Source organism: Rhinatrema bivittatum, chromosome 19 (genome assembly GCF_901001135.1).
Source record: "Rhinatrema bivittatum chromosome 19, aRhiBiv1.1, whole genome shotgun sequence".
NCBI lineage: Eukaryota > Metazoa > Chordata > Amphibia > Gymnophiona > Rhinatrematidae > Rhinatrema > Rhinatrema bivittatum.
In genome coordinates this window covers 45306287-45312493 of record NC_042633.1, presented here as the reverse complement: position 1 = coordinate 45312493, position 6207 = coordinate 45306287, and the positions used below count along the sequence as shown (strand labels likewise).

Genomic DNA, 6207 nt, shown 5'->3' with positions numbered 1-6207 from the left:
TAAACCTCCTCCTCCTATGAGACCCCCAGATCAGGACATCCCCTGCCTTATAACACCAGGACACTGATAAACCTCCTCCTCCTATGAGACCCCCAGATCAGGACATTCCCTGTCCTCTAACATCGGGATACTGATAAACGTCCTCCTCCTATGAGACCCCCAGATCAGGACATCCCAGGCCTTATAACACCAGGACTCTGATAAACCTCCTCCTCCTATGAGACCCCCAGATCAGGACATCCCCTGCCTTATAACACTGGGACACTGATAAACCTCCTCCTCCTATGAGACCCCCAGATCAGGACATTCCCTGTCCTCTAACACCGGGATACTGATAAACGTCCTCCTCCTATGAGACCCCCAGATCAGGACATCCCCTGCCTTATAACACCAGGACACTGATAAACTTCCTCCTCCTATGAGACCCCCAGATCAGGACATCCCCTGCCTTATAACACCAGGACTCTGATAAACTTCCTCCTCCTATGAGACCCCCAGATCAGGACATCCCAGGCCTTATAACACCAGGACACTGATAAACCTCCTCCTCCTATGAGACCCCCCAGATCAGGACATCCCCTGCCTTATAACACCAGGACTCTGATAAACCTCCTCCTCCTATGAGACCCCCAGATCAGGACATCCCCTGCCTTATAACACCAGGACACTGATAAACCTCCTCCTCCTATGAGACCCCCAGATCAGGACATCCCCTGCCTTATAACACCAGGACACTGATAAACCTCCTCCTCCTATGAGACCCCAAGATCAGGACATCCCAGGCCTTATAACACCAGGACACTGATAAACCTCCTCCTCCTATGAGACCCCCAGATCAGGACATCCCCTGCCTTATAACACCAGGACACTGATAAACCTCCTCCTCCTATGAGACCCCCAGATCAGGACATCCCAGGCCTTATAACACCAGGACTCTGATAAACCTCCTCCTCCTATGAGACCCCCAGATCAGGACATCCCCTGCCTTATAACACCAGGACACTGATAAACCTCCTCCTCCAATGAGACCCCCAGATCAGGACATCCCAGGCCTTATAACACCAGGACACTGATAAACCTCCTCCTCCTATGAGACCCCCAGATCAGGACATTCCCTGCCTTATAACACCAGGACTCTGATAAACTTCCTCCTCCTATGAGACCCCAGATCAGGACATCCCAGGCCTTATAACACCAGGACTCTGATAAACCTCCTCCTCCTATGAGACCCCCAGATCAGGACATCCCCTGCCTTATAACACCAGGACTCTGATAAACCTCCTCCTCCTATGAGACCCCCAGATCAGGACATCCCCTGCCTTATAACACCAGGACACTGATAAACCTCCTCCTCCTATGAGACCCCCAGATCAGGACATCCCCTGCCTTATAACACCAGGACTCTGATAAACCTCCTCCTCCTATGAGACCCCCAGATCAGGACATCCCCTGCCTTATAACACCAGGACACTGATAAACCTCCTCCTCCTATGAGACCCCCAGATCAGGACATCCCCTGCCTTATAACACCAGGACACTGATAAACTTCCTCCTCCTATGAGACCCCCAGATCAGGACATCCCCTGCCTTATAACACCAGGACACTGATAAACCTCCTCCTCCTATGAGACCCCCAGATCAGGACATCCCCTGCCTTATAACACCAGGACACTGATAAACTTCCTCCTCCTATGAGACCCCCCAGATCAGGACATCCCCTGCCTTATAACACCAGGACTCTGATAAACCTCCTTCTCCTATGAGACCCCAGATCAGGACATCCCCTGTCCCCTAACACCGGGGTACTGCCATCATTTCTATGCTTCAATATTAAACGTCCTTCTAAAGGGCTCCAGAGCAAGACATTAAATATCTTTTACTAATTTCTGATCCGTGGGATACATCTGCTCATGTGATCCTCTGCCCCTTCACTGCTTCAGTCAGCTCCTCGCTAAAAGTGCAGGAATTTGTTTACTGACCTTGTGCGGGTTCCCCAGGCTCTGACTGCAGCTGACACTGAGCCAGTTACCTCAGTGAGTTTCTTAATCTGTTGCAAGTCCAGCGCTCAGGGAGACCAATCAGAGAGAGCACGGCCCAGATTGTTCCCATAAACATCCTTCCCTCCCCAATCGACGTGCAAAAGGACAGCATTAAATATTAACACCAAGAAAAGAGAGACACGCATCTCTCTAATCTGTGCACATGCAGACACACAGCTACTGCACCATTGCCTACAGCGCCTCCTGCTGGGAGAGGCTGGGACTGCAGGAGCTGTGACTCCCCATACCCAGTGCTCCTGCACCATTGCCTACAGCGCCTCCTGCTGGGAGAGGCTGGGACTGCAGGAGCTGTGACTCCCCATACCCAGTGCTCCTGCACCATTGCCTACAGCGCCTCCTGCTGGGAGAGGCTGGGACTGCAGGAGCTGTGACTCCCCCCATACCCAGTGCTCCTGCACCATTCCCTTCAGCGCCTTCTGCTGGGAGAGGTTGGGACTGCAGGAGCTGTGACTCCCCCCCCCCCCCCATACCCAGTGCTCCTGCACCATTCCCTACAGCGCCTCCTGCTGGGAGAGGCTGGGACTGCAGGAGCTGTGACTCCCCCCATACCCAGTGCTCCTGCATCATTCCCTACAGCGCCTCCTGCTGGGAGAGGCTGGGACTGCAGGAGCTGTGACCCCCCATACCCAGTGCTCCTGCACCATTCCCTACAGCGCCTCCTGCTGGGAGAGGCTGGGACTGCAGGAGCTGTGACCCCCATACCCAGTGCTCCTGCACCATTCCCTACAGCGCCTCCTGCTGGGAGAGGCTGGGACTGCAGGAGCTGTGACTTCCCCCCATACCCAGTGCTCCTGCACCATTCCCTACGGCGCCTCCTGCTGAGAGAGGCTGGGACTGCAGGAGCTGTGACTCCCCCCATACCCAGTGCTCCTGCACCATTCCCTACAGCACCTCCTGCTGGGAGAGGCTGGGACTGCAGGAGCTGTGACCCCCATACCCAGTGCTCCTGCACCATTCCCTACAGCGCCTCCTGCTGGGAGAGGCTGGGACTGCAGGAGCTGTGACTTCCCCCCATACCCAGTGCTCCTGCACCATTCCCTACGGCGCCTCCTGCTGAGAGAGGCTGGGACTGCAGGAGCTGTGACTTCCCCCCATACCCAGTGCTCCTGCACCATTCCCTACAGCGCCTCCTGCTGGGAGAGGCTGGGACTGCAGGAGCTGTGACTCCCCCCATACCCAGTACTCCTGCATCATTCCCTACAGCGCCTCCTGCTGGGAGAGGCTGGGACTGCAGGAGCTGTGACTCCCCCCATACCCAGTGCTCCTGCACCATTCCCTACAGCACCTCCTGCTGGGAGAGGCTGGGACTGCAGGAGCTGTGACTCCCCCCATACCCAGTGCTCCTGCATCATTCCCTACAGCGCCTCCTGCTGGCAGAGGCTGGGACTGAGGATCTAGGAATCCCTCACCGGTAGAGAAGGTAATTCCGAGTTCCCTGGGCAGGATTTGCTGATTGTGAATGAATCTGGAGCTCTCAGCTTGTGTCCTGGTACAGGATGTGCAGGGCTCACCTTGTGCTCACCTTGGACAGGTGTGCCAGCCTTGCCATGTGACGGGTGGGTGGGGGATGGGGAGCCCGGGGAGGGGGGCCACGTTACACAATGAGCTGTTTATGTGCCACGGGCTTATCTGTCAGTCTGGAACCTGCTGGCTGCTGCTTTTACTGGTTCAGAGGACGCTCAAGGACTGCTGGAAGGACAAAGAAACGAATGCTGCTCCTGCTCTCTCCTGTCCCCTAATGCTCCTGAGACCCCTACTCAGAGATACCCCCCCCACACACACACCTTACTGCTCAGAGTGACCCTGACCCCCTCACTGCTCAGTGACCCTGAGCCCCCCTCACTGCTGAGTTTCCCTGACAAACCCTCACTGCCTCCGCACCCCGTCACTGTTCAGACCGTCCTGAGCCTCCCTCCCCTCGCTGATGCCCATTTTCTACTCCCCCTGCTCTCCCCTCACTGCCCCCCTTCCCCACTATTGGTTGAAGGTTTCCCCTGTTACACTGGGACCAGTCTGCCCTCAGCGCTGCTTCTGAAAGCAAAGGTGATGCTGCAGCACCATCTACTGCCGAGATGGGAAAAGCCAGCAGCTCCCCTGCCCCGCGAAGCTGATGTGCCGGCCGGGCGGGGAATGGGAGCACAGGCTGCCCTGCACGAGAGACTCCACACTTCCGTGACCATCTCTGGGGCTTCGGAGACAGGTGAAGGCCCAGTCCCCGGGGGCTGGATACAAGACATAGATCAACTACTGGGCATCAGCGAGAAGATGCTGGGCTCCATGGACCCTGGTCTGACCCAGCGGGGCATTTCTCACCTTCTTACAGGCCAGGGGGGATGGCGGGGGGGGGGGGGGGGGGGGGGAGTGCTGGGGTGCCCCCAGCCCTGGAGGAGAGAGACAATGAGGGAAGAGCAATCCCCTAAGTAAGCAGCCCTGCTACCCCTGCTGCCCTGCATGCGTGCATCGCTGGAGCCTGAAGAAACCCAGGCTGGGGCTTTTAATCTGCATGCGCTCTCCTGGGGGGAGGGGGGGGGTCCCCTCATCATATGCTCGCTTTTCTGTGCACGTAAAGATGAGGGGGATGGTTAGTAGTAGGAGAGCTTCAGTGGAGGGGATGGAGGGAAGAGATGCAGGAACGTGCTTGGGAGGATGGATCCTGGCAGGTATGAAGCCTTTCCCTGAGAGGACGTCCGCTGTGGGCCACACATCCTGACCCCCCCCCTCGTAATAAGAGGCACTCGGGTGCTATGGCTTAGTCGCTCTTGTGCTGTCACAGGAATAGAAAAGAAGAATGTGCTTTACTGATCCCACTGCTTGCGAGCTCCGATAGCTTTCCTGCCCGTTCCCCCACGCAAGGCTGAGGGGGGTAGTGAGGCCTGAGTCACGATCCCCCGCGCACACTGAGACATGTTAAGTCTGGATGCCCGCAGGAAAACAGGATTTATGTGCACACAAAGCATATCTCCTGCACAGCTGCAGGTCCCTGCATATCTCCTGCACAGCTACAGGTCCCTGCATATCTCCTGCACAGCTATAGGTCCCTGCATATCTCCTGCACAGCTGCAGGTCCCTGCATATCTCCTGCACAGCTATAGGTCCCTGCATATCTCCTGCACAGCTGCAGGTCCCTGCATATCTCCTGCACAGCTATAGGTCCCTGCATATCTCCTGCACAGCTGCAGGTCCCTGCATATCTCCCGCACAGCTACAGGTCCCTGCATATCTCCCGCACAGCTGCAGGTCCCTGCATATCTCCCGCACAGCTACAGGTCCCTGCATATCTCCTGCACAGCTATAGGTCCCTGCATATCTCCTGCACAGCTGCAGGTCCCTGCATATCTCCCGCACAGCTGCAGGTCCCTGCATATCTCCTGCACAGCTATAGGTCCCTGCATATCTCCCGCACAGCTACAGGTCCCTGCATATCTCCCGCACAGCTACAGGTCCCTGCATATCTCCTGCACAGCCATAGGTCCCTGCATATCTCCTGCACAGCTGCAGGTCCCTGCATATCTCCTGCACAGCTACAGGTCCCTGCATATCTCCTGCACAGCTTCAGGTCCCTGCATATCTCCTGCACAGCTACAGGTCCCTGCATATCTCCCGCACAGCTATAGGTCCCTGCATATCTCCCGCACAGCTACAGGTCCCTGCATATCTCCCGCACAGCTGCAGGTCCCTGCATATCTCCTGCACAGCTGCAGGTCCCTGCATATCTCCTGCACAGCTATAGGTCCCTGCATATCTCCTGCACAGCTGCAGGTCCCTGCATATCTCCTGCACAGCTACAGGTCCCTGCATATCTCCTGCACAGCTGCAGGTCCCTGCATATCTCCTGCACAGCTATAGGTCCCTGCATATCTCCTGCACAGCTACAGGTCCCTGCATATCTCCTGCACAGCTACAGGTCCCTGCATATTTCCTGCACAGCTACAGGTCCCTGCATATCTCCTGCACAGCTACAGGTCCCTGCATATCTCCTGCACAGCTATAGGTCCCTGCATATCTCCTGCACAGCTACAGGTCCCTGCATATCTCCTGCACAGCTATAGGTCCCTGCATATCTCCTGCACAGCTGCAGGTCCCTGCATATCTCCCGCACAGCTGCAGGTCCCTGCATATCTCCCGCACAGCTATAGGTCCCTGCATA

General features: G+C 56.5%; 1 protein-coding gene across 1 annotated transcript in view; it reads right to left on the bottom strand.

Moving 5' to 3' along the window:
• The window catches only part of LOC115080516, a 16929-nt gene extending 13383 nt beyond the window's left edge, over window positions 1-3546 (bottom strand). Inside the window, exon 1 of the mRNA XM_029584721.1 lies at window positions 3470-3546. The gene's annotated coding sequence lies outside the window, so the exon portion shown is untranslated. The remainder of the gene's footprint in view (window positions 1-3469) is intronic.
• Window positions 3547-6207: the final 2661 nt, after the last annotated feature.